This window comes from Nematostella vectensis, chromosome 5 (genome assembly GCF_932526225.1).
Source record: "Nematostella vectensis chromosome 5, jaNemVect1.1, whole genome shotgun sequence".
Taxonomy (NCBI): domain Eukaryota; kingdom Metazoa; phylum Cnidaria; class Anthozoa; order Actiniaria; family Edwardsiidae; genus Nematostella; species Nematostella vectensis.
The window spans coordinates 14,700,702-14,717,473 of record NC_064038.1 but is presented as its reverse complement, the minus strand read 5'-3'; the positions used below and the strand labels follow the sequence as shown (position 1 = coordinate 14,717,473).

General features: G+C 41.7%; 1 long non-coding RNA gene across 1 annotated transcript; it reads left to right on the top strand.

Moving 5' to 3' along the window:
• The first annotated feature begins 11,355 nt into the window (after positions 1-11,355).
• Positions 11,356-12,331, top strand: LOC116608824. Its single transcript, XR_007308217.1, has 2 exons — positions 11,356-11,608; positions 12,051-12,331. It is a non-coding gene; the product is annotated as an uncharacterized LOC116608824 (long non-coding RNA).
• The last annotated feature ends 4,441 nt before the right edge of the window (positions 12,332-16,772 follow it).

Genomic DNA, 16,772 nt, shown 5'->3' with positions numbered 1-16,772 from the left:
CAATATAAAATAATCCAAAACATCCTGCCACATGGCAACGGGCTCCATGATATGAAATTAGTTGAAGCACCAAATTGTTCTTATTGTGGAGAAGCCGAAATCTTGCCGTATTTATTAGTATCTTGCCCTGCATCAAAGCATTATTGGAGTCAGATTGTGATGTGGTGGAATAGGAAAATAGCGCAACAAATAATTTTTGATGACATTATTGTCATCAAAAATTATTTGTGGTGCTATATGGGTATTTTTCAGAAGATGACAGTTTTATTGACATTAACTTCTTTATGTTGTTAGGTGAATAATAGATCTTTAGACAAAAATTAGATAGAAAAGCTCTTGAAGTTATTGGATACTTTCATTATGCCAAATTTAAAGATGAAGAGGAAACTGCTGCTAAAGTAAAGCGTAAATACTTGCTTACTCTAATTTCCAAATAAAGAATTATCCGGATAAGCAATTTAAGTAGTGTATATGTAAGTGTAATGTATAAAAAAATACAAAACCGAGCTTCCAATACACGTTGTGTTCAATGATTTTGTTTTCGCTCGCGCTGATAGTCTTCAGTCCTCTTTGGTTAAACGCTTACCTGACAATGTTCTTCCGATAATTTCTTTCAGTTTGGGTTCCTCCTCTTGCCGCTGTCTTATGTTAATTTCATCATCCAAATCTATGGCTGAAGCATCCTCCTGATTAAATGCTCTTGATAATGCATATGCATTTAAATGATGTTTCCCTGTTCTGTATGATATCTCATAATCAAGTGTTTCTAATTTGTCCAGCCATCTAGCTCTGCGATGAGTTGGGTTTGGCATTTTCTTAAGTTGAGCCAGGGGATCATGATCTACGCGAAATGTGACATGCTGTCCACAAATATATAGCCTAAACTTACGAGCAGCAAAATCCATAGCCAAAGCTTCTCTATCCGTGATTCCGTACTTCTGCTCTTCCTAAAAACTCGCATACTCTACAACTCGTTAATGTCCCTTGTCATCAATCAGAGACAAGATAGCCCCAACCAGTGGCTGATTCATCTGAGTCAATAATAAATGGGCGCTTGAAATCTGGCAACGCGAGCGAGGGTGGGACTCGTAAGCAGATTTTTGGTCTGCGAAAACGCTTCATCATTAATGTCTTGCCATTTGAACTTAGCATCACGTCCCAAAGTGGTTGTGCTACCTCTGCTATGTTGGGTGTGAATCTGCGATAATAGTTGATTAGGCCTAGGTAGGCTATGAAATCTTTCTTCGATTTGGGGCTTTGGATAATCATGAATTGCTTGCATGCATTTTATTTTCTGATGGTCTGATACCTTGCTGTGAAATATAGTGACCCAACCATTCCACGACTTTCTTAAGGACCTCACATTTCTTAGGGTGAATCTTCAAATTACGCATCTTCAACTTGATGATCTTAATTAGTCGCTCTAACGCCTCCTCAAAGGTGGAGCCCCAGGTTATAATATCGTCGATAAGGCACAACATTCAACACCTACCATTGGAGCTCGCGAAAGAGTCATCATACGCTGAAAGGAGGCTGGGCTATTGCACAATCCCATAGGGAGGAGGATAATCTGCATCAGGCGTTGACCAGTCGTGAATGCCGTCTTCTCACAGTCATTCTCGTTCAAGGGAATTTGATAGAGACCACTTCTCAAATCTAGAGTAGAAAAATACTTAACACCTTCAAGAGACTGGAGTACTTCCTCAAACACTGGGAGGTGTTGAGCACATTTAACTGTCAAATTTGTCAGTTGATAAAAGTCCACATACTGACGTGGTGACCCATCTTTCTTCTTAGCCAAAACTATTGGGAACGCCTCCTTAAGTTTATCCACCTCATCGTCTATAATTTGACGCTCTCTACGGGAATAGCGATAGCCCCTACATCAAGCAGGTACTGCATCACCAGTGTCAATTTTAGGCTTCAGCATATCCGTTTTTCCAAGAAAAACAGTAATATTGCCCGTTTCTGCTAACTTAAGAGACTTCATTGTGACGTCACAAAGACATTTTAAAGAATATCGGTCGCTTTTTGAAAGCAAACTGATTATGATAACTTATTTGGATTTTATAGATAGCTCTATGCAAAGGTTTCGAAAGATAGGCTATTTATAACCAAATGTCCTTAAATGATGTCATATTGTGTTTTTATATTCAATATATCAACGGCTACTCTTAAAGCTCCTTCGATAAAAGTCCTTCGATAAATTTATCCCCATTTATTTATTTCCTCTACCATCTCCTCTATGAGTAGGCTTTCCTGCATAAATCCTTGAAGACGAACGAAAACTCATTTAATTCCTCTGTTGCTTTGCGCACCCGCGTCCTGAAGTGAGCTCGGTGAAGCTGTCGCTTTTCCGGCGGCGCTAAGACTGTTTCTTCTTCTTCAATGCAAAGTAATCCTTTTTTTCTTTATCGGTCTGTTCCACATTGGTCACAAAGGCTGATCCAGTTAGTATCGTCTCAAACACAGCCGTGCCTGACTCTTATCTCATTTATTAGCTGTTGAAATGGCCTCTAATCTTGCGGTGTAAACTGAACGACTGAACGGCTCGTCGTATGCTTTCCACACATCAGGCACCGGCACAAACAAGCTCATCTCTCTCTATCTCTCAAACTAAAAGTCTTCCAAAACTCTCCTTTATACTTCTGACACCAGATGTGGTGGCCGAAAACCAGGCGAGATAGGAGAACGATACAAAACAACAACAAGAACTTTAATGCACTCCAACTCTGTCAACACAACACGAGGTCACCCACACCAGGACCCACATTGCCCTGCGGGTTTATAAAACAACTCCAGAGTACCCATAATGCAGGGCGAGTTCACACTACAAACTACTAAGAAGAACATTTTTTTCACTACAAGGCCTGTTTGGTAGTTGTCGTCTTATATTTTTTTAATCTTTTCACTCTTTTACATTTTTTTTAGTTGACCGCGCGCGAGAGCTTCTTGTTTCCCCCTCTTTTTTAATTCGATTGATAAACTAATCGATATTAGTATTCTTTTCTTTTCTCTTCACTTTAGATTTTGAAAGCCATATAATTAAACTTTTGTTGACCTCCATTGCTCGGTCTGTAAGGTGAAATATCATACCTTGGTCTTTTCTGCTCGGCCTGCGGGCTTTGGCCGTTCATTCAAGACCTTGGTCTGATATTTCTTCGTACAGACCTCGCGCTAGGTTAATAAGTAGTTTTTGTTGCCACCACCACTGGTTAAATGGTCGTTCTTCATATTCTTCTCGTCGATGGTATTTCTTTTTGTCATTCACTTTGTTTGTCACACCACGTTTTACTTGGCTTATTATCTACTTCTTGTTTCCTTGAACTGACATTATCAAGGTGTAGTGCTTTTTGCCACTCACGTTATTCAAGTTACTTATCTATTTGAATCTTTACTATTCGCATTGTCTACATCACGTTTGTTCTTTTATAAAGGTTACTCTAGAGGTGAAGAGGGATACCTCGTCGTTTGGCGATACAGCGATCGATGACATTTTATTTACGAACGGGTCATGCGCACAAGGTAAGCTAAAAACTCCATCCATCCTTTTTCCATGTATCGAGATTCTTTCCATTCAGATACCATCCAAACAGATTTTAACACTCCGTATTCCTGCCAACTAGATTCTATACATTCAGAATCCAACTTTTTAGGTTTCATTCATCCATATTCCATCCATTCAGTTTATATCCATCCAGTTTCCATCCCTTCAGATTCCATCCAACAAGATCTTTTCTTATGGGAATCACATGTTAGCCTACGTAACTGGCGGTCTCGTTTGTTTCGGAGCTGTTTGTTCGTTTAGCGGCGCTAGTTTGTTTGGCTGGCTAGTTATTCGACCACGCAGCGCAGGGTCTAGAGTTCAGTGGCGTCCAAGGAGTTGAGCAGGGGCCCTCTTGCGCCTGAACAGCCAGTCAGTAAAATAATTTTCCGCTGAAACCCAACAAAACCGCCAGTTACGCATGACGTCATCTAGTTGCTGCTGAAAACAACGCAAATGTCAGACTTTGATGGTGTAGCATGAGAAGATGAATAAGTTATATTTGATGTACGTCAGAGAAAAATAAAGCCCGGACTTTTTTCAAAGTAGAGTTTGCTATCGTACTCTTAAACGTGTTTATTTCTTTATTCTTTTAGATAATTGGTTTTGCATGTGCACCTATTTGATCTTCTAAGAACCCAAGAATCGATAGAAAGATTACAACAGCAAACCTTTTATATACTTTGCTTTTCATACAGAGACAAGACTGTTTCACGTTTCCACGACTAACGGATTCTACCAAATTGATAACGAGCCTCCGACAGATAACTGGTTTAACCAGTTTTCATTCCTGGCTCGTCGAACCACAGGTAACCTAAAGAAACAAATGTTTTTTGTTTATGGTGACAAGTCGAAGACCACTGACAAGTGGAATGGATACGAAAATATTCTACGGACATATTTTGGTAAGTCCGCATTTCCTGTGGACTTTTTTTACGAATATACTGGATCTCTAAATCAATCAAGACCTGTTTTTGCCGTCAAACGAAATGGTCAAGCTCAGCAGATTGTTTTAGAGATGGGAGAGTACGAAGGATGTTGCAAAGAGACAGATGTGTTATCCATAAATGTCCAAGTTATAGAGGGTAAGTAGTTCTATAGATGGTAAGCTTTTGCTTATTCTAGTAATGGACTGATGGCAACCCTGATGTCATGTCGACCTCATAGGGATGCTCGTCGTAACTTTAAGTGTTAAAATTAGATGCAGGTATTTTACGGAATTTCTTTTCTATTAGAAATTGTATTTATAGGGTTCGCAGAAAGAGGCGCTACGAGCCAATGTTATCATTTAATACTTTCGAGTTCTAAACAAAGCATTTTTACAATTTGTGCCACGCGCGAACTCAAGTGGTTGACGCGATGTTTTTTTGAGAAGTCTCTTGTCAAATCCTATCATCTCTCTCTGTTAAAAGGGAATTCGAACAGCTTCCCTTGAACAGTTTGTTAAGGGACAGTGTCCGGACCATCTAATCCAGCCCCCCCCCCCCCCCCCCTTTGTAAATCCGCTTCTGAAGCTGGTGTGGCTTGTGTATTTTTCTAGCTTTGTTTTGTAGCAATAAGTACATTGCTTTCTTATCAAACTGCACACTTGGAAAAAAATAGCTTGAGCTTAATGTAAGTTAAAGGGTTGTATTGAAATATTTTTTTTCTGTTTGTTATGTTTTGTAGATCACACATGTTTTTCCGGATGGATAAGTTCCGGATCCTCGGGCTGTCTCCGATTCTACGTGAACGACAAGCGAACTTGGGGTGGCGCTCGAGCCGAATGTCGGCGAATCGGTGGCGATCTTGCGACAATACGCGACAGCAACGCACTCTCTGACATCTCTAAGATCCTGGAAACTATCCCAACTGCACGGGCACCATTCCATGTAGGAATGTGTAACACCGTGACTTTTGTAAATCAAAACTTGACGTGGGTAGACGGCAAAACAGTACAGAGTAGCCTTTGGAAAAGTGGGTACCCGAAAACTGGCGACAAGCCATTATGCGCAGGCCTGACGGAGGTACATCCGGGACTTATTTTGCATGCGTGCTCATTGCGGACTGGTTTCATCTGTCAACGGAATTCAGGTAAGCAGAGTTTTTAGTGGTTTAAATGGTTGCATTAAATGCGGCTGGAGGGGAGGGGGGGCTGTATGTTGATGTTGATTGGGCGTTTTCACAGATCAGGTTATTTTTAAAAGCATGGACGAAAAATCTAATCAGCTGCGTTTACTATATATTCACTGAGAATAGAACTAGAACATCTTCTCAAAAACTCTTTGCGACACGTGCATGAAACCGGGAAACCGGATTTTGGTCGTCATTCCCGCTAGAGACATTGTAAGAAGCAAAACAGATTGGGTAAAGTTCTTAAAATTCGAATAGTTTAAAAACAACTAAAACTAAAAATAGTTTAAAAACAACTAAATTTTCATCTTCTCTGTGACTTGGAAAGATACGAAATGGAGATTAAAAAGGTTCTGAAGCAAAAATGTTTTCAGGTTTCGTAATTTCAGACAAGCGCGCGCTGTTTTTAATGTTACTTTTATTCAAAATTTTTGTAGTTGTTAGTGGAAAAACAAATTTCAAAAAGGCTCTACGCTATTTCCTTATGTATACAAAACATTTTTCCAACTTAAAAAAAGGCCGAGATACGTCTCTATTTTTTTCTATATTTACGGAACTCTACACTTGACCTGGTCTTGCCCCCTGACCTAGGTTTCACGTGCGCGTAGCATTGTGGGAAGTAGTGGGGATGGTTCTAAAAAAAGTGGTCAGCCATTTCCCAATGCGTTTAATACTATTTGAAGTGGAAAATCTCGAACGTATAGGAGCCGTCCTTTCTTATTGAAGTTCTTTCAAATCCTATACTCTTTCCATAAGATGTCCATTTCTGCGCCTGGCTACAGGCGCCTGATTTGGTAGCAATCATGCAAGGGTAAAAGTGTTTCATTTTACGGTTTTGTCTATTTGTGAAGTGGACATGGCTGCCAAGAAACCAACAAACAGCTCCGCTGAACAGAGCAACTCCACCAAATCATCATTCGCCGTTGACGGCTTCCCAAATACCTGCTTCTACACGAAGGTATAAACTAGCGCAAAGGTCATGATTACGCGAATATCCTGGTCACGCAAAGGCAATAGTCATAGTCACGCGAATATCCTGGTCATACAAGAAAAAAAGTTCTAAAAGTGTTGGTCACGTAATTTTCTCAGGATCATGACTTCCTTATTAAAATGTCTGTATTATAACGCGTGTTCATGTCATCTCTTTTCTTTTTAAGGCGTCCAACCCCTGGTGGAGCGTTGACTTATTGAGGTCGATGTACGTTTATTCTATTGAGATATTAAATAACAAGGGTTGTTGTCACGTGGGACTGTCAAATATGGAAATCTCAGTCATTCAAGGGGCACGTTCTCAGCGCTGTGGTGACGTCATGTCTTATGGAAGCATTGATTGGCTCAAAGCTGGGTGTAAACCAATCAGAGGCCGCACCGTCATGATTACGTTAGATGGTGCAAATGCTACCCTGATTCTCTGCATAGTCACCGTACAGGCATATGGTAATGTGGTAGTTTGTGTTGTGGGGATTACATTAGTTTGATCGGGTTGGACAAATAAATAGAAATTTAAGGTTAGCTTTCACTAAAGGATTCAAGCACAAACGTTGTCGGTCAGGACAAGCGCAAGCCCAAGAATATCAAGCGATTGCGATCTCTTGCACTTGCTTTTGCACTAGTGTTACACTGAAAATCGGAAAATTACGTACGTTGCGCTTCCGTCCTCTAGGAAGAACAACGACATATTTGCGTTTACCCATAATCAAGCACATCAAACAGACCCCACGAAAAAGATTCCCCTATATGTGAACTTTAATTTGACGTAAAGATCATGGCAATCGTAAGAACAGTGGAATAGTTATAGCCGTAGGCACGCCGAAGGAGTGAGTTCACTGTCTTTGTTCTACTATCTTTGTAGAACAGAGACATGTTTATAAGTCTTGCTCATAAAGCGCATCAAACAGACCCCTTGATGCGTAGGCGAAGTGGCCTTTGATGCGTTGGCGATACAACAGCGTTGAAAAAGAATCCCATACCAGATTATCATGGGTCTCCCGCGCGCACGCCTCAGGCCTAATAGATTATTCTAAAAAAAATAACAATATGAGGAGTTGGAGAATGATATAATGGAGAGTGATATGAATGTGTTGCAGGATCGACCACGTCCTCAGCTCAAATATCTCCCATAGAATCTGCCGAGGAGATTCGCGGTATTCATCGGGACATTTGGTATACGCCGATCATCACACAAGGCCTGGCTACCATTCGAGATAATTATGTGTACAGTTCATCCCCACAGGGAGCGACCTGGGGCAGAGATTTTGAGACTTCGCAGGAGGTATCCGAGGACCATGGACAGCTGATCACGAGTTACTTGCAGGTATTAATATCCTTTCAACAATGATTCCCTAGACATTTCCCCGTCGACAAAATCTCTTTGTCGTTATAGAATAACATATAGAATAACTATAACCTGGTCCTGGTCCTGGTCCTGGTCCTGGTCCTGGTCCTGGTCCTGGTCCTGGTCCTGGTCCTGGTCCTGGTCCTGGTCCTGGTCCTGGTCCTGGTCCTGGTCCTGGTCCTGGTCCTGGTCCTGGTCCTGGTCCTGGTCCTGGTCCTGGTCCTGGTCCTGGTCCTGGTCCTGGTCCTGGTCCTGGTCCTGGTCCTGGTCCTGGTCCTGGTCCTGGTCCTGGTCCTGGTCCTGGTCCTGGTCCTGGTCCTGGTCCTGGTCCTGGTCCTGGTCCTGGTCCTGGTCCTGGTCCTGGTCCTGGTCCTGGTCCTGGTCCTGGTCCTGGTCCTGGTCCTGGTCCTGGTCCTGGTCCTGGTCCTGGTCCTGGTCCTGGTCCTGGTCCTGGTCCTGGTCCTGGTCCTGGTCCTGGTCCTGGTCCTGGTCCTGGTCCTGGTCCTGGTCCTGGTCCTGGTCCTGGTCCTGGTCCTGGTCCTGGTCCTGGTCCTGGTCCTGGTCCTGGTCCTGGTCCTGGTCCTGGTCCTGGTCCTGGTCCTGGTCCTGGTCCTGGTCCTGGTCCTGGTCCTGGTCCTGGTCCTGGTCCTGGTCCTGGTCCTTATCCTGGTCCTGGTCCTGGTCCTGGTGTTTTAGAAACTGCAAAATATTGTCGAATTTAAAGAAAAAAGAAATTTAAAGCAAGCTTTGTTCTATAATTCTATATATGACTAACCTAACATCTTCTTCTACACTGTTGTTTAAAACATGTACAAATACTGAATAGATCGACTGTATGCCCTTCTCTTGCACATACTGTATTCAACACTGTCGGTTAGATATATCTCAGACCCCGTCCACACGTATCCATTTTCGTTTGAAAACTCAACCTTTTTGTTACGGATACGGATTATGTCCACACGGAAACGCGAAAACGATGACCGAAAACGGAACGATTTGAAAACGATCTCCACAGTGGAACAATTAGAAAACGATACCCTTTTGGTGGCGCGAGGACGGACGAAAACGGAACTTTTCGAAAACGATGACGTGATAACTCAGGTCCACTCAAGTAGATTGAGGCACGGGTCAAATTTTCTCCTGTAGAGGGGATAAGTAAATTGATCGCCTTTCCTGTCAGCGATTGACCTTTGCGTCATACGATACCTAAGATGTGCGCCATCGTTATACATGGTCAGCGGAATATTGGTACTGTGTGTGCCCGTCACCGTGTTGTTCGCATAATTCGTACATGAAAGCTTTTTTGTGAAGCGGAAAGAAAGACCGGGAAAGACAGGGAAAGAAAGACGGGGAACCGATGGAGACCCGAATTAAAGTTTAAGAGGTAAGTTCCCTTTTTATCCGTACCATTTATCAAGCTCCTCAAATATCATAACAATACTAGTTATGTAGAGCAAACAACATAATTCATCGATGAGGGAATTCTAAATCTATATTTATGAGACGAGCCGTCATTTTTATTAAAGATGTAGCATTTTCCTGGTGGAAGGCTCCTCTAAACTCTATAATTTTGTTATAAAATAATCTATATTACATTCTTATCTGAGGACTATTAAGTAAGCTTAAATAAAATTACAGGCTTTAATCGTGACATGTTCTGTTTGTCGTTAAATTATAAAAACATAGCCGCGATAAAAGCATTGATTTATGTCAGACAGATATATTATTTACAAAAAGTCACAGAAATGCAGGCTCACAATTTTAAGCAGTGATTTTCCAGTGCTTTAGTAGTTTGCGACAAAGATATAATTTTTGCTTGACTTTACTTATTTTGGGGTCTTCAGAAATGTCATCTGATGTGGGTGCAGTGCATTTTCGAAGGAAGAACGTTTTTTCCCAGCGCATTACTTCTTCTTTGAGCTGGGAATGAGCTGAGAGCACTTTTGTTTTGATTTTAGCCAGTGTGGTTTCGTATTTCCTTTGGATATCCTTATCAAAGGGATGCTCTCTCAATTGTGTCCTAGCCTTGTCCAGAGTTCTCTCAGCATGAGAATCATTTGGAATGCATTTGAGAACATTATTAGCCAGAGTTGATTTTAAAGTAAAAGATGATTGAGCTTGACTAACAGACTGGTTGTGAGGGACAGGCTGTTCAGGTGGGGGCTGATGAATTGCCTCATGTGAGCCGGTGTTTATGTGGCACTGTGTCTGCAGGTCATCTAATTTCTCTTCAATTACTTCTCTATCTTCTTCTTCATCCTGGGGCTGAAGGTCTACAATGTCTTCATCATATCCCTTCAGGTCTGCCTCCTCTTCAGTTTCATCATCATTCACTTCCTCTTGCATGCTTATTATGTGAGCTTTAGTTTCTTTAAACTCCTCTGCTCTGTCTTCCCCCTCTTCCTCTTTATCATCATCATTAAAAAACCCAGTGAGCTTGCTCACTTTTAAATCACCACCATCATCATATATCTTGACTTTGTAGTGTGGAATTGGAATATCATTGGTCAAGCACTTGTCCCAGCACTCTTGTAGATAACTTCTTTCTGATTTTATTGTCTGTGATCTAAAGTGATGCAGTGGTGGACCAGCTGTCCTTGAATCTAACTCTTGGGGGCCATCAAAAAACTCCACACCACTAGCAACTTGCCTCCACCATACACCCTCTCCACACAAAAGAAAATATGAGATGCGCTCCAGGTGAGCCTGATAATCATTAGGGTGTCGAAGAATATATCTGTTTGGAATGATTGAGTTGGATAGTGCAGATGATGACTTGGCAATACTGTTGATTTTGGATTCTTGTTCACTAAAGGTGTTTCTGTGTTGGTCAGCTAGCTTTAGTTCAGCCTGCTTACGAACTAGGCCGGGTGTGATTATTTCATCAGGACGTCTGCTCGAGGTATTTTCTGCTATTGCAGAGAAGATGTTAAAGTGGCGCTCCTGCTGTTCAGTATTTACAGATCGACCACTGACCAGTCTTGACTGGATTGGGGAATGGACAACAAGAGAGTGGAAGTAGCGCCCATACAGATTTCGATTGGTCAAGGACTTTGTTTCCTTGATAACCTCTTTCAAAGTGATGGCATGAAGGAAGCTCTGGTTGTGGAGACGCAAAATATCTCTTGGACATCTTTTGCTTGGGTGGCTATACAATAGTCTTGACACTTCTGTTAGAGTATCAAAGACTGTTTGTGGTTTCTTAGACATGACACCTGTCAAATAAAACATAACCATTTTGAGTAAATTTACTTTATCCTCTACTTTTTCTGTTATTGTCAACTCTCTAATAATTAATGTTTAATAGAAAATTTGCAGGTTTGCTGTCATAATTTAGCTAACATGCAATTTTTTTTGACTTGATCTTGATTGTGTTTCCTTTAAGTACAATGTGTAACTTACCTCTCATTTGCTTTCCAAGAACAGCGCATAGATGCCTCATGTCTGTGCCTCTTAGCTTGTCTTTAGTGCCAGTGACAGTAGCTTTTACCCTTTCAAATTCTTGTTTTTCTTGTTTTTCTAGGTGCAGTGGCAGTTCTTCAACTATGTTTGAGATGTGTTCCTTGACATCATGTGTTGGTTCAGTTGGAAGAACTTCGTAGAATCCTGAAAAAAAGGTAAAGTGTAAGAAAAATAATTTCAATCTTATTCAATATTTGCTATAATGATGTGAACATTGGTGTCCACTTTATATGTTAATGTAAAAGTCAATTTGCATAGCATTGTAAATATTGTGATCTGATTTGCTTGCTACTCAATACAAATTCCCACATTCCACATCAAACCCCCATTTTTATCATTTTTCTAGCTCCATCCTATGTGAAATGTTAAAGTTATTTTCCATACCTATGTTGATTTCTTCTAGCTCTTTCTCTTGGTGAGGAAACATCAAGGCCGGTACACGTTGAATTCCCCCAAGCTCTTGACTTAGATTGTCCTGAAGGCTCTTCCTGCAGCCGAAGTCTGCTATGCCCCTGGCCCTGCATTCCACCTCCAGCTCCTTTATCTTTAAATTATGGAAGGGCTTAACTCCAGCATTTCTTTTGTTTTTTTCTGCAGGGCCTGCAAGCACTTTCGCCTTGCGATCTGCAAGTGAGAGCTCTGGACGCCGGAAACAATATGTTAAATTAGAATACATTCTTGTGTCACCACTGCAAGCACTGCAGCCAGCATTAACACCTTTCTGCTCTCCACTCTCAAACTGCTGTTCGGGGCCATCACCATGTCATTTACCTCTCTACCTGTCGAAGTGGAACATTTGTGTCCCATGTCCATCAAGCATTCTACTCTTGTTTCTATGTAACACAGCTTCTCTGCTTCAGAAGAGCCACATCGCCCAATGATGTAAACATGAGGCTTCTCCACTAGACTGATAACATCAACATCACCATGGCCATATTCTTTCATTTCATCGCTTGTATAAAAAAAATGCTGGATCGTACAGAAACTGAACGAGCAAAAGAATATGGCCATGGTTCATTGCTGTTGAGTTATCACTCCAAACCATGATGTGCCTGGTGCTCTCGAGCCTTTTTAGCTTCTCCTTAGCATCTTCATGCTCTGGAATTAGCTCACCGATATTTTTCAGTCTTTGTTTGACCTCCGCAGTGGAAAGACTGGCATAGTGTGAGTCACTATGGTTTCGCACTAAGCCCAGACTCTCCTGCCTCTCAAGCTCCCTTCTCCGTATCTCTCTGAGTGGGATCTTCCGCCCAGACACTGTGAAGCTCTCTTCTTTTAGGGAACCATCTGGCTGCAGCAGAAGCCTTTTGTATGTTCTTGGAACTACCAGTTCCCCGAGAACATACTCCCCGCTTTCTATTTTAGCCTATAGAAACAAAAAATATTATGTTTAGAAAATAAGAAAGGGCCTTATTTTTTACTCATTAGCAAATGAATAAAGTGGATTAAGATACTATGTTAGGAGTTGTTTTACCTGCAATGTTTCTTTTATCTTCTCATTTGTCCTTGGAACTGGGACAGTCACCTCCCCACCATACATCCTCTGGAGTTTTCTCCGTATGCGGGGTGCGTTGGCTCGGTGGTAGGTCTGGAATATCTTTAGGTCTACCCCTTCACTCTCAAGGAACTCTTTGACAACCATGTTGCCCAGTTTTGTTTCAGTGGAGACGCCGTACCTTCTTGCTAGGTCAGAGAAGTTGATCTGTGAAATAAATGTAATGATTTATATATATATATATATATATATATATATATATATATATATATATATATATATATATATATATATATATATATATATATATATATATATATATATATATATATATATATATATATATATATATATATATATGTATGTAGTGTTGGTTTGAGAAAAATACAAACTACATAGGTTTCCCTACAGGTCTGTTTCGTGGTTGCCCATGATGGCGCAGAAACCTGTGAACTTGTAGGCAACTTCCTTCTCTCCCAACTTCAGGACCTCAATATGAACGTAGGACTCTACCGCGACGACGGACTAGCCATCACCAACGCCACACCCAGAGCCACCGAAAACCTAAAAAAGGAACTATGCCGCATCTTCAACAACAACGGACTCCGAATCACCATTGAGGCAAACAAACAAGTTGTCAATTTCCTAGACGTCACCCTCGACCTAAAACGTAATGCACACCAGCCTTATACAAAGCCGAACTCCTCGCTACAATATGTCCACCGTGAGAGCAACCACCCGCCCTCCATCACCAAGAACATCCCTGCTGGTATCAACAGACGCCTGTCTGCCCTATCTTCAGACCAAGCCTCCTTTGACCAGACCGCGCCGCCTTACCAGAAAGCACTCGACGATAGCGGATACAACTACACGCTACGCTACGATCCCAACACCGTAACCAACCGAAAAACCCGCAAACGCAACAACATCCTATGGTACAATCCGCCCTTCAGCAAGAACACCAGCACCAACATTGGCCACAGATTCCTCACCCTGATAGACAAGCACTTCCCGAAAGACAACCACCTCCGTAAAATCTTCAACAGAAACACCATCAAAATCAGTTACAGCTGCATGAACAACACCAAACAGATCATCGACAACCACAACAAGCGCATCATCACCGCATCGTCGGCCACCGAGATCGCCAACTCCGCCCCTACCACTACCAACAACAAGACATGCAACTGCCGACAGAAAGACACCTGCCCTCTAGACGGAAACTGCCTACAGACATCTGTTATCTACCAAGCTACCGTAACTCGAAAAGACAACAACACCTCGGAAACATACGTCGGGCTCACTGAAAACAGCTTCAAGACCAGGTACAGAAACCACACCGCATCATTCCGACACGCCAAACACAGAAACTCCACCGAACTCAGCAAACACGTCTGGACCCTCAAGGACAACATGATTGAGTATTTTATTTCATGGCGCATTCTTTCTTCCCACTCCGCCTACAACAGTACCACTAAGCGTTGCAACCTCTGCCTCAAGGAAAAGCTGACGATCATCTGCCAACCCAAACAATCAACTCTAAATAAACGCAATGAACTCGTGTCCTCGTGCCGCCACAGAAACAAAGCCCTGCTACGAAACAATTAGAACTGTTAATCCCGTCACCGTTAAATTTTCGCGCTATCAATTTTTCACACGTTCCGCCCTGCATATTTATGTAACTCGCTATTGTTCCTCTTGCCGCCTTAGCTAAAACTATCAGTCTATTATTATGTAAATTTCAATGTTAATAGTATATATACGATGGTAGAAATATTCTCATTAAATCCCCTGATGAGTGGGCAACCACGAAACAGACCTGTAGGGAAACCTATGTAGTTTGTATTTTTCTCAAACCAACACTATACACCGCTCTACTTTCGAGTATTGAGCACTTTCTATGAAAGCCTACAACCATCATTTTATCCAGACTCCAAGTTTTTCTTGTTGAGCACTCTACGGCTACTCATTATGGAAAAATTCCACATCAACTACTCAACGAAGAATATTCCCCTACCATCTCGCAGTGATTACCTCCAACGCCTTATTGAAAAAACCGAACACTTTTTACGCCGAATGCGCTGGAAAGCACACTTCTTCCTAAACACAGACACCGCCTCGACCTCCAAAGAAACCTATGGATTCCGCTCAACCAAACCTCCGCCTCCTGTAGAAGAACTGAAAGAGTTCGAAGAAGACATGTTAAAAATGATCCGGTCAGTAAAATTCAAGAACCTGAACACTCCTTTCCTGGGCAAGCTAAAAGAAGACACCGACAACATTAAAAAAGAACCTAAACTACTGATCCCCGCAGATAAAACCACAAACTTCTACAAACTAGAGCCAGCTACCTACAAGAATCTCCTAGAAAAAGAAATAAACAAGTCCTACAAAAAAGCACCCTCCGAAACAACGCAATCTGTCCACGAGAAAAACAAAGAGATCGCTACAAAACTGGATTTAGACGATAGAATGGACACCACAGCCAACAAGCAAGCCTGGTTGAAGGCTTTCATAGAAAGTGCTCAATACTCGAAATTAGAGCGGTGTATAGTGTTGGTTTGAGAAAAATACAAACTACATAGGTTTCCCTACAGGCCTGTTTCGTGGTTGCCCACTGATGAAATCCCCTGATGAGTGGGCAACCACGAAACAGGCCTGTAGGGAAACCTATGTAGTTTGTATATATATATATATATATATATATATATATATATATATATATATATATATATATATATATATATATATATATATATATATATATATATATATATATATAGAGGGAAAAGGATAAAGAAAAATATAGATGAGATAGAAGGGGAAAAAATGTTTGACGTTACATGTATTTGGTAAAAAATAAATAAACAAACCTGTGTATTGTCTGCCATGTCATTAACTTCCCCGAGAAGTCCTTCTTTGTCAAAGTCAACTTCACATGGTGGTGGTGAATGTCGCTTTTTTTACATTCCCCGTTGTTTTCGAGGTGCCTCCTCTTTAGTACACGAGACGACGCCTCGCTTTTTGTCTCAAAGTAGAGAGCAAGTCGTTGTTTTTCCCGTTGAGAATACGACTGCCTCGTGGCCAGGAGAACATCGCAATCTTGCTTTGCCATCAGTGTTTGCAGGTGTATCTTTTCCGTAAGCGCCCTCTTCCGCCTTTCTTGTTTGAGCTGATTTCGAGATTTTTTCAGTTGCAGGCCTAGACTTGGGACTTTGGTTTGAGCCTCGGCAAAGGTCATTCCAGTCAGTTTTTCAAAAGTGCCGGAGATACTAGCACATATATTCTTAGCGATCGATTTTGCAGCTTTGGCGCTTGCTCTCGGATTGTTCTTTCCCTTTCCTTGCTTTTTCGCTTCCTTGATTAAAGCCAAGGCTGGTTTAGTGTTTATGATTGTTTTTTTTACATTATTTGGAATGGAAGCCAGCAGGGAATGCATTGGGTAATGGTGTGTCAGGCATCCATTGCAATCACGGAGAGTGTGCTTCTTTTTTTCTTTCTCTGTCAGGGATTGCCATTTAAACGACGAAAAGTGCTCAATGTACCTTGCCCGTGCAGATGGCGTTATTCTTCGTATGGAGTTGTTTAGCGCCTGCGATCTCTTTCTGAACGTGGTGAAGTCGACATGGAATACACGTTGGAACTCCCCGCCAAATTTGTGCAGATAACTTAGCCAACGCTGCTCTATTTGTTTCTCAAGCTTCCCGTTTTCTTTCTGGTAGCTCTGTTTTACCGCAACTCGTGCAAATCCACAACCAAAAGTCACCGCCATTACTACACAGTATAGTATATTTGAGGAGAAATACTTGATTTGACCGTAAACT